Here is a 25,651-nt window from a genome sequence, read left to right as displayed (position 1 = left end):
AGTATGAAATTGTCGTTGTCACGTTCTGACCTTTATTTCCTTTGTTTTGTATTTATTTAGTATGGTCAGGGCGTGAGTTGGGTGGGCAGTCTATGTTTGTTTTTCTATAATTTGGTTATTTCTATGTTTCGGCCTAGTATGGTTCTCAATCAGAGGCAGGTGTCATTAGTTGTCTCTGATTGAGAATCATACTTAGGTAGCCTGGGTTGCACTGTTTGTTTGTGGGTGATTGTCTATGTTGTAGCTTCACGGTCGTCATTTGTTTATTGTTTTGTATGCAGTGTCAGTACTTTCTTTATTAAAGATTTACCATGGACACTTACCACGCCGCATATTGGTCCTCTGATCCGTTTCGCCTCTCCTCTTCAGATGAAGAGGAGGAAATCCGTGACAGAATCACCCACCCAACTCGGACCAAGCGGCGTGGTAAACAGCAGCGACGACAGCAGCAGCAGCAACAACAGCGGCCAGCATCACAGGACTCCTGGACATGGGAGGAGATACTGAACGGAGAGGGACCCTGGGCACAGGCTGGGAAACATCGCCGTCCGAAATCAGAGCTGGAGGTAGCGAAAGCTGAGCGGCGGCGATATGAGGAGGCAGCACGACAGTGCGACAGGTACGAGAGGCAGCCCCAAAAAATTTTTTTAGGGGGGCAGACGAGGTGTGGTACTAAGCCAGGTAGCAGACCTGAGCTCACTCCTCGTGCTTATTATAAGCAGCGCATTACTGGTCAGGCATCGTGTTATGCGGTTAAGCGCACGGTGTCGCCAGTGCGTGCCCATAGCCCGGTGCGCTATAGGGCAGCCCCCCGAAAGTGCCATGTGAGTGTGGGCATTGAGCCAGGGCGTATGGTGCCTGCTCAGCGGGTCTGGTCGCCGGTACGCAGTTTTGGTCCAGGTTATCCTGCGCCGGCTCTGCGTGCTATGTCTCCGGGGCGCTGGGAGGGTGCAGTGCGTCCTCTGCCTGCGATCCGCTCGTGCCGGGCAAATGTGGGAGTGGAGCCTAGGGGAGAGATGCGTGTAGTGAGCACTAGATCTCCCGTGCTTATCCACAGCCCGGTTCAACCTGTGCCTGCACTCTGGAGGGTCCGGGCTAGAGTAGTTGTCCAGCCTGGGGAAGTGGTGCCAAGGTTGTGCACCAGAGCTCCAGTGCTCCCCCACAGCCCGGTCCTTCAGTTGCCTCCTTTTAACACCAAGCCTCCTGAAGGTCTCCCCAGCCTGGTGGTTCCTGTGGCAGCCCCACGCACCAGGCTGTCTCTCCGTCTCCTCCCTGCAGGTGGTCGCGCCTGTCCGGCGCCGCTGCCGGAGCCTCCCGCCTGTCCGGCGCCGCTGCCGGAGCCTCCCGCCTGTCCGGCGCCGCTGCCGGAGCCTCCCGCCTGTCCGGAGCCTCCCGCCTGTCCGGCGCCGCTGCCGGAGCCTCCCGCCTGTCCGGCGCCGCTGCCGGACAAGAGGAGGAAATCCGTGACAGTCGTATTTTTATTTTACCTTTATTTAACTAGGCAAGTCAGTTAAGAACAAATTCTTATTTTCAATGATGGCCTAGGAACAGTGGGTTAACTGCCTTGTTCAGGGGCAGAACAACATAGTTTTACCTTGTAAAGATACCTTAGTAGAAAATGACTGAATTAAAAGTAAAAGTCACCCAGTAAGATTTTACTTGAGTAAAAGTCTAAAAGTATTTGGTTTTAAAAATATCAAAAGTAAAAAGTATAAATAATTTCCTTTCAAATTGCTTATATTAAACCAAACGGCCCTATTTTATTAAAACAATTTAATTGACGGATAGCCAGGGGCACACTCCAACACTCAGAAATAATTTACAAACAAAGCATTTGTGTTTAGTGAGTCTGCCAGATCAAATGCAGTAGGGATGATACAGGAAATGTGAGAATTGGAAAAGTGTGAGAATTGGACAAATTTCCTGTTAAAATGTAACAAGTACTTTTGGGTGTCAGGGAAAATGTATGGCGTAAAAAGTACATTATTTGATTTAGGAATGTAGTGAAGTAAAAGTAAAAGATCCACAAATATAAATAGTAATGTACAGATACCCAAAAAAACACCACTCCCCAAATGCCTTCACACCAATACATTAGTATACTATATATACTGTTACACACGACTTAGTATCACATAGTATTCCATATATAAGTTAAGGCCATGCAACTTGAGTGGAAACCTGAGTGAGGTGCACATGTACAGTACATAAACAGAGGCATGCACCATACACTGATGTGGTGGACACTGGATACGGTTACACGATAGTTGTGGTATGTCACAAAATCATGTTGCGACCACACATATCAATATTCATTTTATACATCAATATTTTGCTATGTCTTGGTAAGTGGATGTCATAGCTAGCTAAAGTTAACTAAATTGGTTAAATGTTAGCTACCAAGCCAGTCATCAAATAAAAATTCAGAAAGGATGTTTGTGAAAAAAATACATTATGACACCTTTCTGTTTTCTCAATGGCACTCAATTCAGCATTGAAGAAAGGCACACATTTAAGTTTGTCCCACCTGAGAAAGTGGATATACGTTTGATGGATCCTTTTTGTATTCTTCTAACTGAACGTAATTCAGTTACATTACTGAGTTTGGGTAATACAAAAGTTAGGTTACTGATTACAATATTGGACAGGTTACTAGTAACTGTAACAGATGACATTTAGAAGTAACCCACCTAACTCTGCACACGCTCACACAAGGGAATACACACTTGTCTCCAATGCAGCCCCTCTCTAGGGTTATGATTCCGTTGCTGACATTTTCTAGGGGTTGAGATTCCAATGATGTCTCTCTCTAGGGGTTGTGGTTCTACGTCACTCTCTAGACTCATGATTCCATTGCGGTCCCTGTCTAGAAGTCACTGTTCCATTGCAGTCCCTCTGCAGGAGTTGTGGTTCCATTGTGGTCTTTCTTTAGGGGTCACAATTCCATTGTGGTCCCTCTCTGGGGGTCACGGCTCCATTACGGTCCCTCTCTAGGGGTTAACCTCCTGGTTTAACTAGTCGGTCCATCTCTAGGGGTTAACCTCCTGGTTTAACTGTTCGGTCCCTCTTTAGGGGTTAACCTCCTGGTTTAACTGGCCGGTCCCTCTCTAGGGGTTAACCTCCTGGTTTAACTGGTCGGTCCCTCTAGGGGTTAACCTACTGGTTTAACTGGTCGGTCCCTCTCTAGGGGTTAACCTCCTGGTTTAACTGGTCGGTCCCTCTCTAGGGGTTAACCTCCTGGTTTAACTGGTCGGTCCCTCTAGGGGTTAACCTCCTGGTTTAACTGGTTGGTCCCTCTCTAGGTGTTAACCTCCTGGTTTAACTGGTCGGTTCCTCTCTAGGGGTTAACCTCCTGGTTTAACTGGTCGGTCCCTCTCTAGGGGTTAACCTCCTGGTTTAACTGGTCGGTCCCTCTCTAGGGGTTAACCTCCTGGTTTAACTGGTCGGTCCCTCTCTAGGGGTAAACCTCCTGGTTTAACTGATCGGTTCCTCTCTAGGGGTTAACCTCCTGGTTTAACTGGTCGGTCCCTCTCTAGGTGTTAACCTCCTGGTTTAACTGGTCGGTTCCTCTCTAGGGGTTAACCTCCTGGTTTAACTGGTCGGTCCCTCTCTAGGGGTAAACCTCCTGGTTTAACTGATCGGTTCCTCTCTAGGGGTTAACCTCCTGGTTTAACTGGTCGGTCCCTCTCTCCTCCTGGTTTAACTGGGTCCCTCTTTAGTTAACCTCCTGGTTTAACTGATCGGTTCCTCTCTAGGGGTTAACCTCCTGGTTTAACTGATCGGTCCCTCTTTAGGGGTAAACCTCCTGGTTTAACTGATCGGTTCCTCTCTAGGGGTTAACCTCCTGGTTTAACTGGTCGGTTCCTCTCTAGGGGTAAACCTCCTGGTTTAACTGATCGGTCCCTCTCTAGGGGTAAACCTCCTGGTTTAACTGATCGGTTCCTCTCTAGGGGTTAACCTCCTGGTTTAACTGGTCGGTCCCTCTCTAGGGGTAAACCTCCTGGTTTAACTGATCGGTCCCTCTTTAGGGGTTAACCTCCTGGTTTAACTGATCGGTTCCTCTCTAGGGGTTAACCTCCTGGTTTAACTGATCGGTCCCTCTCTAGGGGTTAACCTCCTGGTTTAACTGGTCGGTCCCTCTCTAGGGGTAAACCTCCTGGTTTAACTGATCGGTCCCTCTTTAGGGGTTAACCTCCTGGTTTAACTGGTCAGTCAGATTACAGCTACTTTCTGAAAATCTAGATGATCACTTCTTGGATTACTTTTAAATATTGAAAGCATGTTTGTTAAAAAAATACATTGTGTTTTCTCAATCACATTCAATTCAGAATTTTAAAAAGGCGCAAGTTTAAGTTTGTTCCGCCTGAGCGAGTCTGACCCAAGAGACAGAGACCACTATGATGACACAACAAATGCGTTTGATGGATCCTTTTTGTCTTCTTCTAATGCCTCAATCCCCTCTGTCTGCCAATATAAAGTTTGTGCTTATTCCACAACTTTGGGCTTGTGAAAGCGGCCTTGTTCTGTTTACACAAGAGGGTACGGACAAGAAAATTGTTACGAAATCGAAAGGGGAGACTCACAAATATAAGTCAGTTGTTCTGCTCTATGATGCACACAGGCTTCAGGGGAGTCATCTGAAGGTAACACAGTAGCGGGCTGTAGACTTCGCAGCAGTTCCTCATTTCAAAGAGTTCTTCTCACAAAGCCAACTATCCAGACCGAACTGTTGGAGCTCCAAACTAAATCAAATCAGATTTATTGGTCACATACACATGGTTAGCAGATGTTAATGCGAGTGTAGCAAAACGCTTGTGCTTCTAGTTCCGACAATGCAGTAATAACCAACGAGTAATCTAACCTAACAATTCCACAACTACTACCTTATACACACAAGTGTAAAGGGATAAAGAATATGTACATAAAGATATATGAATGAGTGATGGTAGAGAACGGCATAGGCAAGATGCAGTAGATGGTATCGAGTACAGTATATACATATGAGATGAGTAATGTAGGGTATGTAAACATAAAAGTGGCAGAGTTTAAAGTGGCTAGTGATACATGTATTACATAAAGATGGCAAGATGCATATGTTACCAATAAAATGTAAATTAAATTAATATTGAAAGTGGAAATGCTCATGAACACTAAGGTGTTGTTTCTTCTGCTCTACACGCCCAAAGTTCAGGGGAGTTGTCTGAAGGTAACCCAGTACTGAGCTGTAAAAATTGCAAAAAGTGAATAGGGGGTCAAATGTGCCAAAATCAACGTTACGAAACATGGGTCTAAAAAATATTTTTTCCCTACTAAATGTTATTACTGCTCTCAGATATAGGACAGACACCTTTATTTATTACAGTCTTTTTTGCCATCTATGAATGTGTTATTCAATTAGTTTCTATGGAATATAGCAGTAAAGGTCAAATCCAATTTGCATATAAACAGTATGAACTTTTCCAATGTGCACTCATTAATAGTCAAAATACAAATGTTCTTACAATTGACTAAGGGCTAGAAATATGCTTGGTGCATCACAGATGCGCTCCTTTCACAAACCGCTTAGTACTATCATCTGAAGTCCCATATCGTAACTGTAATCCCAGTTTATGTTGTCAGTAACATAAAGGGTGGGTACACACACACAACCTATGGTTACCATCATCAATATCTATGGTCACAACAGAACACTGATCACCCTACTTAGCGAATGGAGAGGGATCCACAGCATGCAGAAGGATTGTTTATAGTGTTCGTATGGGGAGAGACCCACAAACTTGACAGCATGCAGATGTGGGCTGCACAGAGAAGTGAGGAACAGACTGTGTGTGTGTGTGTGTGTGTGTGTGTGTGTGTGTGTGTGTGTGTGTGTGTGTGTGTGTGTGTGTGTGTGTGTGTGTGTGTGTGTGTGTGTGTGTGTGTGTGTGTGTGTGTGTGTGTGTGTGTGTGTGTGTGTGTGTGTGTGTGTTTGTGTTTGGGAATCGGCTATGTGATTCTCCTGGGAAAGCAGAGATCCACTATGGGTAGAGCTCAGATGAGTATGTGTGTGAGAGATAGAAAGAGAGAAAGGGGAGAGAGCGATCAATAGACAGAAAGAGAGGGATTGAGAGACAAAAAGAGAGGGATTGAGAGACAAAAAGGAAGGTGAGAGAGAAGGGGGATCAAGACAGGACAAACAGTGCAGCAGTGCTTCCAGCAGCGCTGCTAAGTGCTAGAGTGTGGGGGAGGAGAGAAGAACAGGAAGTGAAGGAGAAAGAGAGGGAGGGAGGGAGTGGGGTTATTGCAGCTATTTATAAACCTGAGAGGCTTATGGAATAGAACACACACACACGAGAGAGCGGCTTCATATACCGTATGTTGAATATAATTTGGGCATTGGGAACACATGGCTTCGAATAGCATCAGTGAGCCTAAACATTAATGTAGGCACAAATATAGGCCTTAGGTAATGCTCCCTCTCCTATGGTAGGCTACCTGAAAAAGTCTAAAGTATTTGCCACATATCAGATTCTCAATTTTTTTGCATATTTGTGATACTGAATGTTATCAGATCTTCAACTAAAACCTAATATTAGATAAAAGAGTTTACGAATAACAAAAAATATATAGAATTATTTAATTGATTTAATTATCAAAGTTGTGAAACACCCAATTCCAATGTGTGAAAATGTTATTGCCCCATTACACTCAATAACTGGCTGTGCCACCTTCAGCTGCAATGACTGCAACCAAATGCTTCCTGTAGATGTTGATCAGGTTCTCACTGTGGAGGAATTTTAGGCCACTCTTGCATAGAGAACTGCTTTAACTCAGTGACGTGTGTGAGTTTTCAAGCATGAACTGCTCACTTCAAGTAATGCCACATCTCCTCTATTGGGATTAGGTCTGGATTTTGACTAGGCCATTACAAAACTTTAAATTTGAGGCTTTTTAACCATTTTCACATAGAGTTGATTGTGTATTTTGGATCATTGTCTTGCTGTATGACCCAGCTGCACTTCAGCTTCAGCTCACATACGGATGGCCTGACATTCTCCTGTAGAATTCTCTGACCCAGCGCAGAATTCATGGTTCCTTCTATTAAGGTAAGACGTCCAGGTCCTGAGGCAGCAAAGCATCCACAAAACATCACACTACTACCACCACCATGCCTGACTGTTAGTCAGTGCTTACTTCGTAAATTGGGACGTGCTGGAACAAAAAGTGGGCCAGAGAAGGGGGTGACCAGGGGTACTCTGCGGTTCCAGAATCCACCAAAAGAAAATCCCTTTATAATAAACCATTGCATGCATTATCATGGCTTTTGCATACAGGCATAGATCAGTAGAGTAGAGGCGTTTGTAGAAGTTGCACCCAAGGGGAACATTTTTTGAGTTCAAGAAAAGGTGGCCTTTTTATACACATTTCATGCAATTCTATATCATTTTAGATGACTGAAGACTTTTGCAGAATATATTTTAATAGCTCACAAATGATCAAAATGACAGGCTACTTTGACACTGTCGTGGAAAATGCTTTATTAGGTGAGAGAGACTGTTATTTCTTCAAACATTCAATACTTATTATCGATTAAGAATTGCAATAATAAAGCTAGTCATTGACCACCCCATCGGTGGAATGCAAGCTGTAGGTTTTATCACCAAACCATCACAAATCAATTGCTAGCGCCAAGCCCCAGATGCACAACTCAGTCACACTCACACAGATGAAAGCTATTCCATGCATAAACAATATAACATAATCTTGTATTTTTTTCTACCATAACTGACAAACTGAGATCAATAAAAACGACCTTGTCTTCAATCCATCAATAGCCTAGACTTACTGCAGGTGTGTGGAGACACATTGTACAATATGAAATTCTAGTCCTAAAAAAAGCATTCCATTGTCACTGACTCACCCAGTGATGCTCAGCTCACTCACCAGCGATGGCCAATGCGCTCATGCCAAAATAGTATTTAGTTATACTTGGTAAAATAATGCTGTTCGCTCAATAGCCCTATTTGGAAGTTGATAACTTGGTAGCCAACAGACAGATTAGTCTTCTCTTTTTAAATCAAATTTTTGTGCTGTGCGACACAGGCGCGTTTCTCTCACTCATCACAGCAATGGCCACGCGTTGGTCTATGTTACGCAAATCATAAATCCCGTCTGGCCAAGCATGAATCAATTATCAGGCACATTTTCACATTAGGTTTTGAAGGGGGCAACCAGGAGAATTATGGAGTGAACTTGAATTAGCCAAACGCTGATCGCTTTTGATAGAATTTTTACATTACAAACAGTTAAAAGTACTTTTCATGGCACAAGAGGTACTGGATCCAGGCAAATATGTTCCGGAATGAAACAGTCCAAAACTGAGAGACGAGTAAAAAGTAGAACCTTTTGGACGTAATGGCTCCCATAATGCCAGATATCAGATATCTGCCACACCTCCTTGAATCAGCGTTTCTTTTGTCAGAAGAGAAAATATGCACACGTCTTAAAAAACTATTTACAATTTTATCAAATGTATTGCACAACTTCATTTGTTTTATCACTTTACACATTTGGTATCTACCCCTGTAAACGCCTGATGACGTGAGTATAGGCAAGTTGCTTAATACAAACGCATTTTCTCCCACATTCCCTTTCAGCACCTCTCCTTGATTACATTTGTCCTTTTTTGAAAGGAGCCGGTAGAGGAAGCAGGAGTTGAGTAAATCACAGTCCATAGACGTTGTAGTCCGGGGTCTCATTGTGACACGGCTCAGAACACCATCCATAGACGTTATAGTCCGGCGTCTCATTGTGACACAGCTCAGAACACCATCCATAGACGTTATAGTCCGGTGTCTCATTGTGACACAGCTCAGAACACCATCCATAGACGTTATAGTCCGGTGTCTCATTGTGACACAGCTCAGAACACCATCCATAGACGTTATAGTCCGGTGTCTCATTGTGACACAGCTCAGAACACCATCCATAGACGTTATAGTCCGGTGTCTCATTGTGACACACTCAGAACACCATCCATAGACGTTATAGTCCGGGGTCTCATTGTGACACGGCTCAGAACACCATCCAATAACGTTATAGTCCGGTGTCTCATTGTGACACACTCAGAACACCATCCATAGACGTTATAGTCCGGTGTCTCATTGTGACACACTCAGAACACCATCCATAGACGTTATAGTCCGGGGTCTCATTGTGACACACTCAGAACACCATCCATAGACGTTGTAGTCCGGGGTCTCATTGTGACACGGCTCAGAACACCATCCATAGACGTTATAGTCCGGTGTCTCATTGTGACACGGCTCAGCCCACCATCCATAGACGTCATAGTCCGGTGTCTCATTGTGACACGGCTCAGCCCACCATCCATAGACGTTATAGTCCGGTGTCTCATTGTGACACGGCTCAGAACACCATCCATAGACGTTATAGTCCGGTGTCTCATTGTGACACGGCTCAGAACACCATCCATAGATGTTATAGTCCGGTGTCTCATTGTGACATGGCTCAGAACACCATCCATAGACGTTGTAGTCCGGTGTCTTATTGTGACACGGCTCAGAACACCATCCATAGACGTTATAGTCCGGTGTCTTATTGTGACACGGCTCAGAACACCATCCATAAACGTTATAGTCCGGTGTCTCATTGTGACACACTCAGAACACCATCCATAGACGTTATAGTCCGGTGACTCATTGTGACACGGCTCAGACCACCATCCATAGACGTTATAGTCCGGGGTCTCATTGTGACACGGCTCAGAAAACCATCCATAGACGTTATAGTTCGGTGTCTCATTGTGAAACACTCAGAACACCATCCATAGACGTTATAGTCCGGTGACTCATTGTGACACGGCTCAGACCACCATCCATAGACGTTATAGTCCGGGGTCTCATTGTGACACGGCTCAGAAAACCATCCATAGACGTTATAGTTCGGTGTCTCATTGTGAAACACTCAGAACACCATCCGTAGACGTTGTCTCTGTGTCTCATTGTAACACGGCTATAGTCCGGTGTCTCATTGTGTCTCATTGTGACACACTCAGAACACCATCCATAGACGTTATAGTCCGGTGTCTCATTGTGACACAGCTCAGAACACCATCCAGAGACGTTATAGTCCGGTGTCTCATTGTGACACAGCTCAGAACCCCATCCACAGACGTTATAGTCCGGTGTCTCATTGTGACACAGCTCAGAACACCATCCATAGACGTTGTAGTCCGGGGTCTCATTTGACAGGGCTCAGAACACCATCAAATAACGTTATAGTCCGGTGTCTCATTGTGACACACTCAGAACACCATCCATAGACGTTATAGTCCGGTGTCTTATTGTGACACGGCTCAGAACACCATCCATAGACATTATAGTCCGGTGTCTTATTGTGACACGGCTCAGAACACCATCCATAGACGTTATAGTCCGGTGTCTTATTGTGACACGGCTCAGCCCACCATCCATAGACATTATAGTCCGGTGTCTTATTGTGACACGGTTCAGAACACCATCCATAGACGTTATAGTCCGGTGTCTCATTGTGACACGGCTCAGAACACCATCCATAGACGTTATAGTCCGGGGTCTCATTGTGACACGGCTCAGAAAACCATCCATAGACGTTATAGTTCGGTGTCTCATTGTGAAACACTCAGAACACCATCCGTAGACGTTGTCTCTGTGTCTCATTGTAACACGGCTATAGTCCGGTGTCTCATTGTGTCTCATTGTGACACACTCAGAACACCATCCATAGACGTTATAGTCCGGGGTCTCATTGTGACACAGCTCAGAACACCATCCATAGACGTTGTAGTCTGGGGTCTCATTGTGACACACTCAGAACACCATCCATAGACGTTATAGTCCGGGGTCTCATTGTGACACGGCTCAGAACACCATCCAATAACGTTATAGTCCGGTGTCTCATTGTGACACACTCAGAACACCATCCATAGACGTTATAGTCTGGGGTCTCATTGTGACACACTCAGAACACCATCCATAGACGTTATAGTCCGGTGTCTCATTGTGACACGGCTCAGCCCACCATCCATAGACGTTATAGTCCGGTGTCTCATTGTGACACGGCTCAGAACACCATCCATAGACGTTATAGTCCGGTGTCTCATTGTGACACGGCTCAGAACACCATCCATAGACGTTATAGTCCGGTGTCTCATTGTGACACGGCTCAGAACACCATCCATAGACGTTATAGTCCGGTGTCTCATTGTGACACGGCTCAGCCCACCATCCATAGACGTTATAGTCCGGTGTCTCATTGTGACACGGCTCAGAACACCATCCAAAGACGTTATAGTCCGGTGTCTCATTGTAACACGGCTCAGACCACCATCCATAGACGTTATAGTCCGGGGTCTCATTGTGACACAGCTCAGAACACCATCCATAGACGTTATAGTTCGGTGTCTCATTGTGACACACTCAGAACACCATCCATAGACGTTATAGTTCGGTGTCTCATTGTGACACACTCAGAACACCATCCATAGACGTTATAGTTCGGTGTCTCATTGTGACACGGCTCAGAACACCATCCATAGACGTTATAGTTCGGTGTCTCATTGTGACACACTCAGAACACCATCCGTAGACGTTGTCTCGGTGTATCATTGTAACACGGCTATAGTCCGGTGTCTCATTGTGTCTCATTGTGACGCACTCAGAACACCATCCATAGACGTTATAGTCCGGTGTCTCATTGTGACACACTCAGAACACCATCCATAGACGTTATAGTCTGGGGTCTCATTGTGACACACTCAGAACACCATCCATAGACGTTATAGTCCGGTGTCTCATTGTGACACGGCTCAGCCCACCATCCATAGACGTTATAGTCCGGTGTCTCATTGTGACACGGCTCAGAACACCATCCATAGACGTTATAGTCCGGTGTCTCATTGTGACACGGCTCAGAACACCATCCATAGACGTTATAGTCCGGTGTCTCATTGTGACACGGCTCAGAACACCATCCATAGACGTTATAGTCCGGTGTCTCATTGTGACACGGCTCAGCCCACCATCCATAGACGTTATAGTCCGGTGTCTCATTGTGACACGGCTCAGAACACCATCCAAAGACGTTATAGTCCGGTGTCTCATTGTAACACGGCTCAGACCACCATCCATAGACGTTATAGTCCGGGGTCTCATTGTGACACAGCTCAGAACACCATCCATAGACGTTATAGTTCGGTGTCTCATTGTGACACACTCAGAACACCATCCATAGACGTTATAGTTCGGTGTCTCATTGTGACACACTCAGAACACCATCCATAGACGTTATAGTTCGGTGTCTCATTGTGACACGGCTCAGAACACCATCCATAGACGTTATAGTTCGGTGTCTCATTGTGACACACTCAGAACACCATCCGTAGACGTTGTCTCGGTGTATCATTGTAACACGGCTATAGTCCGGTGTCTCATTGTGTCTCATTGTGACGCACTCAGAACACCATCCATAGACATTAATAGTCCGGTGTCTCATTGTGACGCACTCAGAACACCATCCATAGACGTTGTAGTCCGGGGTCTCATTGTGACACACTCAGAACACCATCCATAGACGTTGTAGTCCGGGGTCTCATTGTGACACGGCTCAGAACACCATCCATAGACGTTATAGTCCGGTGTCTCATTGTGACACACTCAAAACAACATCCATAGACGTTATAGTCCGGTGTCTCATTGTGTCTCATTGTGACACAGCTCAGAACACCATCCATAGACGTTATAGTCCGGTGTCTCATTGTGACACAGCTCAGAACACCATCCATAGACGTTATAGTCCGGTGTCTCATTGTGACACAGCTCAGAACACCATCCATAGACGTTGTAGTCCGGGGTCTCATTGCGACACACTCAGAACACCATTCATAGACGTTGTAGTCCGGGGTCTCATTGTGACACAGCTCAGAACACCATCCATAGACGTTATAGTCCGGTGTCTCATTGTGACACACTCTGAACACCATCCATATACGTTATAGTCCGGTGTCTCATTGTGACACGGCTCAGCCCACCATCCATAGACGTTATAGTCCGGTGTCTCATTGTGACACACTCAGAACACCATCCATAGACGTTATAGTCCGGTGTCTCATTGTGACACAGCTCAGAACACCATCCATAGACATTATAGTCCGGTGTCTTATTGTGACACGGCTCAGAACACCATCCATAGACGTTGTAGTCCGGGGTCTCATTGTGACACGGCTCAGAACACCATCCATAGACGTTATAGTCCGGTGTCTCATTGTGACACGGCTCAGAACACCATCCATAGACGTTATAGTCCGGTTTCACATTGTGACACTGCTCAGACCACCATCCATAGACGTTATTGTCCGGTGTCTCATTGTGACACAGCTCAGAACACCATCCATAGACATTATAGTCCGGTGTCTTATTGTGACACGGCTCAGAACACCATCCATAGACGTTGTAGTCCGGGGTCTCATTGTGACACACTCAGAACACCATTCATAGACGTTGTAGTCCGGGGTCTCATTGTGACACGGCTCAGAGCACCATCCATAGACGTTATAGTCCGGTGTCTCATTTTGACACACTCAGAACACCATCCATAGACGTTATAGTCCGGTGTCTCATTGTGACACACTCAGAACACCATCCATAGACGTTATAGTCTGGTGTCTCATTGTGACACAGCTCAGAACACCATCCATAGACGTTATAGTCCGGTGTCTCATTGTGACACAGCTCAGAACACCATCCATAGACGTTGTAGTCCGGGGTCTCATTGTGACACGGCTCAGAAAACCATCCATAGACGTTATAGTTCGGTGTCTCATTGTGAAACACTCAGAACACCATCCGTAGACGTTGTCTCTGTGTCTCATTGTAACACGGCTATAGTCCGGTGTCTCATTGTGTCTCATTGTGACACACTCAGAACACCATCCATAGACGTTATAGTCCGGTGTCTCATTGTGACACACTCAGAACACCATCCATAGACGTTATAGTCCGGGGTCTCATTGTGACACAGCTCAGAACACCATCCATAGACGTTGTAGTCTGGGGTCTCATTGTGACACACTCAGAACACCATCCATAGACGTTATAGTCCGGGGTCTCATTGTGACACGGCTCAGAACACCATCCAATAACGTTATAGTCCGGTGTCTCATTGTGACACACTCAGAACACCATCCATAGACGTTATAGTCCGGTGTCTCATTGTGACACGGCTCAGCCCACCATCCATAGACGTTATAGTCCGGTGTCTCATTGTGACACGGCTCAGAACACCATCCATAGACGTTATAGTTCGGTGTCTCATTGTGACACACTCAGAACACCATCCGTAGACGTTGTCTCGGTGTATCATTGTAACACGGCTATAGTCCGGTGTCTCATTGTGTCTCATTGTGACGCACTCAGAACACCATCCATAGACGTTATAGTCCGGTGTCTCATTGTGACACACTCAGAACACCATCCATAGACGTTATAGTCCGGGGTCTCATTGTGACACAGCTCAGAACACCATCCATAGACGTTGTAGTCTGGGGTCTCATTGTGACACACTCAGAACACCATCCATAGACGTTATAGTCCGGGGTCTCATTGTGACACGGCTCAGAACACCATCCAATAACGTTATAGTCCGGTGTCTCATTGTGACACACTCAGAACACCATCCATAGACGTTATAGTCCGGTGTCTCATTGTGACACGGCTCAGCCCACCATCCATAGACGTTATAGTCCGGTGTCTCATTGTGACACGGCTCAGAACACCATCCATAGACGTTATAGTTCGGTGTCTCATTGTGACACACTCAGAACACCATCCGTAGACGTTGTCTCGGTGTATCATTGTAACACGGCTATAGTCCGGTGTCTCATTGTGTCTCATTGTGACGCACTCAGAACACCATCCATAGACGTTATAGTCCGGTGTCTCATTGTGACGCACTCAGAACACCATCCATAGACGTTGTAGTCCGGGGTCTCATTGTGACACACTCAGAACACCATCCATAGACGTTGTAGTCCGGGGTCTCATTGTGACACGGCTCAGAACACCATCCATAGACGTTATAGTCCGGTGTCTCATTGTGACACACTCAAAACAACATCCATAGACGTTATAGTCCGGTGTCTCATTGTGTCTCATTGTGACACAGCTCAGAACACCATCCATAGACGTTATAGTCTGGTGTCTCATTGTGACACACTCAGAACACCATCCATAGACGTTATAGTCCGGTGTCTCATTGTGACACAGCTCAGAACACCATCCATAGACGTTATAGTCCGGTGTCTCATTGTGACACAGCTCAGAACACCATCCATAGACGTTGTAGTCCGGGGTCTCATTGCGACACACTCAGAACACCATTCATAGACGTCGTAGTCCGGGGTCTCATTGTGACACAGCTCAGAACACCATCCATAGACGTTATAGTCCGGTGTCTCATTGTGACACACTCTGAACACCATCCATATACGTTATAGTCCGGTGTCTCATTGTGACACGGCTCAGCCCACCATCCATAGACGTTATAGTCCGGTGTCTCATTGTGACACACTCAGAACACCATCCATAGACGTTATAGTCCGGTGTCTCATTGTGACACAGCTCAGAACACCATCCATAGACATTATAGTCCGGTGTCTTATTGTGACACGGCTCAGAACACCATCCATAGACGTTGTAGTCCGGGTCTCATTGTGACACGGCTCAGAACACCATCCATAGACGTTATAGTCCGGTGTCTCATTGTGACACGGCTCAGAACACCATCCATAGACGTTATAGTCCGGTTTCACATTGTGACACTGCTCAGACCACCATCCATAGACGTTATTGTCCGGTGTCTCATTGTGACACAGCTCAGAACACCATCCATAGACATTATAGTCCGGTGTCTTATTGTGACACGGCTCAGAACACCATCCATAGACGTTGTAGTCCGGGGTCTCATTGTGACACACTCAGAACACCATTCATAGACGTTGTATTCCGGGGTCTCATTGTGACACGGCTCAGAGCACCATCCATAGACGTTATAGTCCGGTGTCTCATTTTGACACACTCAGAACACCATCCATAGACGTTATAGTCCGGTGTCTCATTGTGACACACTCAGAACACCATCCATAGATGTTATAGTCTGGTGTCTCATTGTGACACAGCTCAGAACACCATCCATAGACGTTATAGTCCGGTGTCTCATTGTGACACAGCTCAGAACACCATCCATAGACGTTGTAGTCCGGGGTCTCATTGTGACACACTCAGAACACCATCCATAGACGTTGTATTCCGGGGTCTCATTGTGACACAGCTCAGAACACCATCCATAGACGTTATAGTCCGGTGTCTCATTGTGACACAGCTCAGAACACCATCCATAGACGTTATAGTCCGGTGTCTCATTGTGACACGGCTCAGCCCACCATCCATAGACGTTATAGTCCGGTGTCTCATTGTGACACACTCAGAACACCATCCATAGACATTATAGTCCGGTGTCTCATTGTGACACGGCTCAGCCCACCATCCATAGACGTTATAGTCCGGTGTCTCATTGTGACACAGCTCAGAACACCATCCATAGACATTATAGTCCGGGGTCTCATTGTGACACGGCTCAGAACACCATCCATAGACGTTATAGTCCGGTGTCTCATTGTGACACGGCTCAGCCCACCATCCATAGACGTTATAGTCCGGTGTCTCATTGTGACACAGCTCAGAACACCATCCATAGACATTATAGTCCGGTGTCTTATTGTGACACGGCTCAGAACACCATCCATAGACGTTGTAGTCCGGGGTCTCATTGTGACACACTCAGAACACCATTCATAGACGTTGTAGTCCGGGGTCTCATTGTGACACGGCTCAGAACACCATCCATAGACGTTATAGTCCGGTGTCTCATTGTAACACGGCTCAGAACACCATCCTTAGACGTTATAGTTCGGTGTCTCATTGTGAAACACTCAGAACACCATCCGTAGACGTTGTCTCTGTGTCTCATTGTAACACGGCTATAGTCCGATGTCTCATTGTGTCTCATTGCGACACACTCAGAACACCATTCATAGACGTTGTAGTCCGGGGTCTCATTGTGACACAGCTCAGAACACCATCCATAGACGTTATAGTCCGGTGTCTCATTGTGACACACTCTGAACACCATCCATAGACGTTATAGTCCGGTGTCTCATTGTGAAACAGCTCAGAACACCATCCATAGACATTATAGTCCGGTGTCTTATTGTGACACGGCTCAGAACACCATCCATAGACGTTGTAGTCCGGGGTCTCATTGTGACACGGCTCAGAACACCATCCATAGACGTTATAGTCCGGTGTCTCATTGTGACACGGCTCAGAACACCATCCATAGACGTTATAGTCCGGTGTCTCATTGTGACACTGCTCAGAACACCATCCATAGACGTTATAGTCCGGTGTCTCATTGTGACACAGCTCAGAACACCATCCATAGACGTTATAGTCCGGTGTCTCATTGTGACACGGCTCAGAACACCATCCATAGACGTTGTAGTCCGGGGTCTCATTGTGACACACTCAGAACACCATTCATAGACGTTGTAGTCCGGGGTCTCATTGTGACACGGCTCAGAACACCATCCATAGACGTTATAGTCCGGTGTCTCATTTTGACACACTCAGAACACCATCCATAGACGTTATAGTCCGGTGTCTCATTGTGACACACTCTGAACACCATCCATAGACGTTATAGTCTGGTGTCTCATTGTGACACAGCTCAGAACACCATCCATAGACGTTATAGTCCGGTGTCTCATTGTGACACAGCTCAGAACACCATCCATAGACGTTGTAGTCCGGGGTCTCATTGTGACACACTCAGAACACCATCCATAGACGTTGTATTCCGGGGTCTCATTGTGACACAGCTCAGAACACCATCCATAGACGTTATAGTCCGGTGTCTCATTGTGACACGGCTCAGCCCACCATCCATAGACGTTATAGTCCGGTGTCTCATTGTGACACACTCAGAACACCATCCATAGACATTATAGTCCGGTGTCTTATTGTGACACGGCTCAGAACACCATCCATAGACGTTGTAGTCCAGGGTCTCATTGTGACACACTCAGAACACCATTCATAGACGTTGTAGTCCGGGGTCTCATTGTGACACGGCTCAGAGCACCATCCATAGACGTTATAGTCCGGTGTCTCATTTTGACACACTCAGAACACCATCCATAGACGTTATAGTCCGGTGTCTCATTGTGCACACTCAGAACACCATCCATAGACGTTATAGTCCGGGGTCTCATTGTGACACGGCTCAGAACACCATCCAATAACGTTATAGTCTCTCATTGTGACACACTCAGAACACCATCCATAGACGTTATAGTCCGGTGTCTCATTGTGACACACTCAGAACACCATCCATCCATAGAACACGGCTATAGTCCGGTGTGTCTCATTGTGACACGCACTCAGAACACCATCCATAGACATTATAGTCCGGTGTCTCATTGTGACGCACTCAGAACACCATCCATAGACGTTGTAGTCCGGGGTCTCATTGTGACACACTCAGAACACCATCCATAGACGTTGTAGTCCGGTGTCTCATTGTGACACAGCTCAGAACACCATCCATAGACGTTATAGTCCGGTTCTCATTGTGACACACTCAGAACACCATCCATAGACGTTATAGTCCGGTGTCTCATTGTACACAGCTCAGAACACCATCCATAGACGTTGTAGTCCGGGGTCTCATTGTGACACACTCAGAACACCATTCATAGACGTTATAGTCCGGGGTCTCATTGTGACACAGCTCAGAACACCATCCATAGACGTTATAGTCCGGTGTCTCATTGTGACACACTCTGAACACCATCCATATACGTTATAGTCCGGTGTCTCATTGTGACACGGCTCAGCCCACCATCCATAGACGTTATAGTCCGGTGTCTCATTGTGACACACTCAGAACACCATCCATAGACGTTATAGTCCGGTGTCTCATTGTGACACAGCTCAGAACACCATCCATAGACATTATAGTCCGGTGTCTTATTGTGACACGGCTCAGAACACCATCCATAGACGTTGTAGTCCGGGGTCTCATTGTGACACGGCTCAGAACACCATCCATAGACGTTATAGTCCGGTGTCTCATTGTGACACGGCTCAGAACACCATCCATAGACGTTATAGTCCGGTTTCACATTGTGACACTGCTCAGACCACCATCCATAGACGTTATTGTCCGGTGTCTCATTGTGACACAGCTCAGAACACCATCCATAGACATTATAGTCCGGTGTCTTATTGTGACACGGCTCAGAACACCATCCATAGACGTTGTAGTCCGGTGGTCTCATTGTGACACACTCAGAACACCATTCATAGACGTTGTAGTCCGGGGTCTCATTGTGACACGGCTCAGAACACCATCCATAGACGTTATAGTCCGGTGTCTCATTTTGACACACTCAGAACACCATCCATAGACGTTATAGTCCGGTGTCTCATTGTGACACACTCAGAACACCATCCATAGAATAGTCTGGTGTCTCATTGTGACACAGCTCAGAACACCATCCATAGACGTTATAGTCCGGTGTCTCATTGTGACACAGCTCAGAACACCATCCATAGACGTTGTAGTCCGGGGTCTCATTGTGACACGGCTCAGAAACCATCCATAGACGTTATAGTTCGGTGTCTCATTGTGAAACACTCAGAACACCATCCGTAGACATGTCTCTGTTCTCATTGTAACACGGCTATAGTCCGGTGTCTCATTGTGTCTCATTGTGACACACTCAGAACACCATCCATAGACGTTATAGTCCGGTGTCTCATTGTGACACATCAGAACACCATCCATAGACGTTATAGTCCGGGGTCTCATTGTGACACAGCTCAGAACACCATCCATAGACGTTGTAGTCTGGGGTCTCATTGTGACACACTCAGAACACCATCCATAGACGTTATAGTCCGGGGTCTCATTGTGACACGGCTCAGAACACCATCCATATAACGTTATAGTCCGGTGTCTCATTGTGACACACTCAGAACACCATCCATAGACGTTATAGTCCGGTGTCTCATTGTGACACGGCTCAGCCCACCATCCATAGACGTTATAGTCCGGTGTCTCATTGTGACACGGCTCAGAACACCATCCATAGACGTTATAGTTCGGTGTCTCATTGTGACACACTCAGAACACCATCCGTAGACGTTGTCTCGTGTATCAGTCACGGCTATAGTCCGGTGTCTCATTGTGTCTCATTGTGACGCTCAGAACACCATCCATAGACGTTATAGTCCGGTGTCTCATTGTGACACACTCAGAACACCATCCATAGACGTTATAGTCCGGGGTCTCATTGTGACACAGCTCAGAACACCATCCATAGACGTTATAGTCTGGTGTCTCATTGTGACACACTCAGAACACCATCCATAGACGTTATAGTCCGGGGTCTCATTGTGACACGGCTCAGAACACCATCCAATAACGTTATAGTCCGGTGTCTCATTGTGACACACTCAGAACACCATCCATAGACGTTATAGTCCGGTGTCTCATTGTGACACGGCTCAGCCCACCATCCATAGACGTTATAGTCCGGTGTCTCATTGTGACACGGCTCAGAACACCATCCATAGACGTTATAGTTCGGTGTCTCATTGTGACACACTCAGAACACCATCCGTAGACGTTGTCTCATCATTGTAACACGGCTATAGTCCGGTGTCTCATTGTGTCTCATTGTGACGCACTCAGAACACCATCCATAGACGTTATAGTCCGGTGTCTCATTGTGACACACTCAGAACACCATCCATAGACGTTGTAGTCCGGGGTCTCATTGTGACACACTCAGAACACCATCCATAGACGTTGTAGTCCGGGTCTCATTGTGACACGGCTCAGAACACCATCCATAGACGTTATAGTCCGGTGTCTCATTGTGACACACTCAAAACACCATCCATAGACGTTATAGTCCGTGTCTCATTGTGTCTCATTGTGACACAGCTCAGAACACCATCCATAGACGTTATAGTCTGGTGTCTCATTGTGACACACTCAGAACACCATCCATAGACGTTATAGTCCGGTGTCTCATTGTGACACAGCTCAGAACACCATCCATAGACGTTATAGTCCGGTGTCTCATTGTGACACAGCTCAGAACACCATCCATAGACGTTGTAGTCCGGGGTCTCATTGCGACACACTCAGAACACCATTCCATAGACGTTGTAGTCCGGGGTCTCATTGTGACACAGCTCAGAACACCATCCATAGACGTTATAGTCCGGTGTCTCATTGTGACACACTCTGAACACCATCCATATACGTTATAGTCCGGTGTCTCATTGTGACACGGCTCAGCCCACCATCCATAGACGTTATAGTCCGGTGTCTCATTGTGACACACTCAGAACACCATCCATAGACGTTATAGTCCGGTGTCTCATTGTGACACAGCTCAGAACACCATCCATAGACATTATAGTCCGGTGTCTTATTGTGACACGGCTCAGAACACCATCCATAGACGTTGTAGTCCGGGGTCTCATTGTGACACGGCTCAGAACACCATCCATAGACGTTATAGTCCGGTGTCTCATTGTGACACGGCTCAGAACACCATCCATAGACGTTATAGTCCGGTTTCACATTGTGACACTGCTCAGACCACCATCCATAGACGTTATTGTCCGGTGTCTCATTGTGACACAGCTCAGAACACCATCCATAGACATTATAGTCCGGTGTCTTATTGTGACACGGCTCAGAACACCATCCATAGACGTTGTAGTCCGGGGTCTCATTGTGACACACTCAGAACACCATTCATAGACGTTGTAGTCCGGGGTCTCATTGTGACACGGCTCAGAGCACCATCCATAGACGTTATAGTCCGGTGTCTCATTTTGACACACTCAGAACACCATCCATAGACGTTATAGTCCGGTGTCTCATTGTGACACACTCAGAACACCATCCATAGACGTTATAGTCTGGTGTCTCATTGTGACACACTCAGAACACCATCCATAGACGTTATAGTCTGGTGTCTCATTGTGACACAGCTCAGAACACCATCCATAGACGTTGTAGTCCGGGGTCTCATTGTGACACACTCAGAACACCATCCATAGACGTTGTATTCCGGGGTCTCATTGTGACACAGCTCAGAACACCATCCATAGACGTTATAGTCCGGTGTCTCATTGTGACACACTCAGAACACCATCCATAGATGTTATAGTCTGGTGTCTCATTGTGACACGGCTCAGCCCACCATCCATAGACGTTATAGTCCGGTGTCTCATTGTGACACACTCAGAACACCATCCATAGACATTATAGTCCGGTGTCCATTGTGACACGGCTCAGCCCACCATCCATAGACGTTATAGTCCGGTGTCTCATTGTGACACAGCTCAGAACACCATCCATAGACATTATAGTCCGGGGTCTCATTGTGACACGGCTCAGAACACCATCCATAGACGTTATAGTCCGGTGTCTCATTGTGACACACTCAGCCCACCATCCATAGACGTTATAGTCCGGTGTCTCATTGTGACACAGCTCAGAACACCATCCATAGACATTATAGTCCGGTGTCTTATTGTGACACGGCTCAGAACACCATCCATAGACGTTGTAGTCCGGGGTCTCATTGTGACACACTCAGAACACCATTCATAGACGTTGTAGTCCGGGGTCTCATTGTGACACGGCTCAGAACACCATCCATAGACGTTATAGTCCGGTGTCTCATTGTAACACGGCTCAGAACACCATCCTCGTTATAGTTCGGTGTCTCATTGTGAAACACTCAGAACACCATCCATAGACGTTGTCTCTGTGTCTCATTGTAACACGGCTATAGTCCGATGTCTCATTGTGTCTCATTGACACACTCAGAACACCATCCATAGACGTTATAGTCCGGTGTCTCATTGTGACACAGCTCAGAACACCATCCATAGACGTTATAGTCCGGTGTCTCATTGTGACACACTCTGAACACCATCCATAGACGTTATAGTCCGGTGTCTCATTGTGACACAGCTCAGAACACCATCCATAGACGTTATAGTCCGGTGTCTCATTGTGACACGGCTCAGAACACCATCCATAGACGTTATAGTCCGGTGTCTCATTGTGACACGGCTCAGAACACCATCCATAGACGTTATAGTCCGGTGTCTCATTGTGACACTGCTCAGACCACCATCCATAGACGTTATAGTCCGGTGTCTCATTGTGACACAGCTCAGAACACCATCCATAGACATTATAGTCCGGTGTCTCATTGTGACACGGCTCAGAACACCATCCATAGACGTTGTAGTCCGGGGTCTCATTGTGACACACTCAGAACACCATCCATAGACGTTGTAGTCCGGGGTCTCATTGTGACACGGCTCAGAGCACCATCCATAGACGTTATAGTCCGGTGTCTCATTTTGACACACTCAGAACACCATCCATAGACGTTATAGTCCGGTGTCTCATTGTGACACACTCAGAACACCATCCATAGACGTTATAGTCCGGTGTCTCATTGTGACACAGCTCAGAACACCATCCATAGACGTTATAGTCCGGTGTCTCATTGTGACACAGCTCAGAACACCATCCATAGACGTTGTAGTCCGGGGTCTCATTGTGACACACTCAGAACACCATCCATAGACGTTGTATTCCGGGGTCTCATTGTGACACAGCTCAGAACACCATCCATAGACGTTATAGTCCGTTCTAGTCCATAGGTGTCTCATTGTGACACACTCAGAACACCATCCATAGACGTTATAGTCCGGTGTCTCATTGTGACACGGCTCAGAACACCATCCATAGACGTTATAGTCCGGTGTCTCATTGTGACACACTCAGAACACCATCCATAGACGTTATAGTCCGGGGTCTCATTGTGACACGGCTCAGAACACCATCCATAGACGTTATAGTCCGGTGTCTCATTGTGACACACTCAGAACACCATCCATAGACGTTATAGTCCGGTGTCTCATTGTGACACACTCAGAACACCATCCATAGACGTTATAGTCCGGGGTCTCATTGTGACACGGCTCAGAACACCATCCATAGACGTTATAGTCCGGTGTCTCATTGTGACACACTCAGAACACCATCCATAGACGTTATAGTCCGGTGTCTCATTGTGACACGGCTCAGAACACCATCCATAGACGTTATAGTCCGGTGTCTCATTGTGACACGGCTCAGAACACCATCCATAGACGTTATAGTCCGGTGTCTCATTGTGACACACTCAGAACACCATCCATAGACGTTATAGTCCGGTGTCTCATTGTGACATTGTGACACTCAGAACACCATCCATAGACGTTATAGTCCGGTGTCTCATTGTGACACGGCTCAGAACACCATCCATAGACGTTGTAGTCCGGGGTCTCATTGTGACACACTCAGAACACCATCCATAGACGTTATAGTCCGGTGTCTCATTGTGACACGGCTCAGAACACCATCCATAGACGTTATAGTCCGGTGTCTCATTGTGACACACTCAGAACACCATCCATAGACGTTATAGTCCGGTGTCTCATTGTGTCTCATTGTGACACAGCTCAGAACACCATCCATAGACGTTATAGTCTGGTGTCTCATTGTGACACACTCAGAACACCATCCATAGACGTTATAGTCTGTCTCATTGTGACACAGCTCAGAACACCATCCATAGACGTTATAGTCCGGTGTCTCATTGTGACACAGCTCAGAACACCATCCATAGACGTTGTAGTCCGGGGTCTCATTGTGACACACTCAGAACACCATCCATAGACGTTGTAGTCCGGGGTCTCATTGTGACACAGCTCAGAACACCATCCATAGACGTTATAGTCCGGTGTCTCATTGTGACACACTCTGAACACCATCCATATACGTTATAGTCCGGTGTCTCATTGTGACACGGCTCAGCCCACCATCCATAGACGTTATAGTCCGGTGTCTCATTGTGACACACTCAGAACACCATCCATAGACGTTATAGTCCGGTGTCTCATTGTGACACAGCTCAGAACACCATCCATAGACATTATAGTCCGGTGTCTTATTGTGACACGGCTCAGAACACCATCCATAGACGTTGTAGTCCGGGGTCTCATTGTGACACGGCTCAGAACACCATCCATAGACGTTATAGTCCGGTGTCTCATTGTGACACGGCTCAGAACACCATCCATAGACGTTATAGTCCGGTTTCTCATTGTGACACTGCTCAGACCACCATCCATAGACGTTATAGTCCGGTGTCTCATTGTGACACAGCTCAGAACACCATCCATAGACATTATAGTCCGGTGTCTTATTGTGACACGGCTCAGAACACCATCCATAGACGTTGTAGTCCGGGGTCTCATTGTGACACACTCAGAACACCATTCATAGACGTTGTATTCCGGGTCTCATTGTGACACGGCTCAGAGCACCATCCATAGACGTTATAGTCCGGTGTCTCATTTTGACACACTCAGAACACCATCCATAGACGTTATAGTCCGGT

The sequence above is a fragment of the Oncorhynchus tshawytscha genome, linkage group LG10 (assembly GCF_018296145.1).
Source record: "Oncorhynchus tshawytscha isolate Ot180627B linkage group LG10, Otsh_v2.0, whole genome shotgun sequence".
NCBI lineage: Eukaryota > Metazoa > Chordata > Actinopteri > Salmoniformes > Salmonidae > Oncorhynchus > Oncorhynchus tshawytscha.
This window is presented reverse-complemented; position numbering follows the sequence as displayed.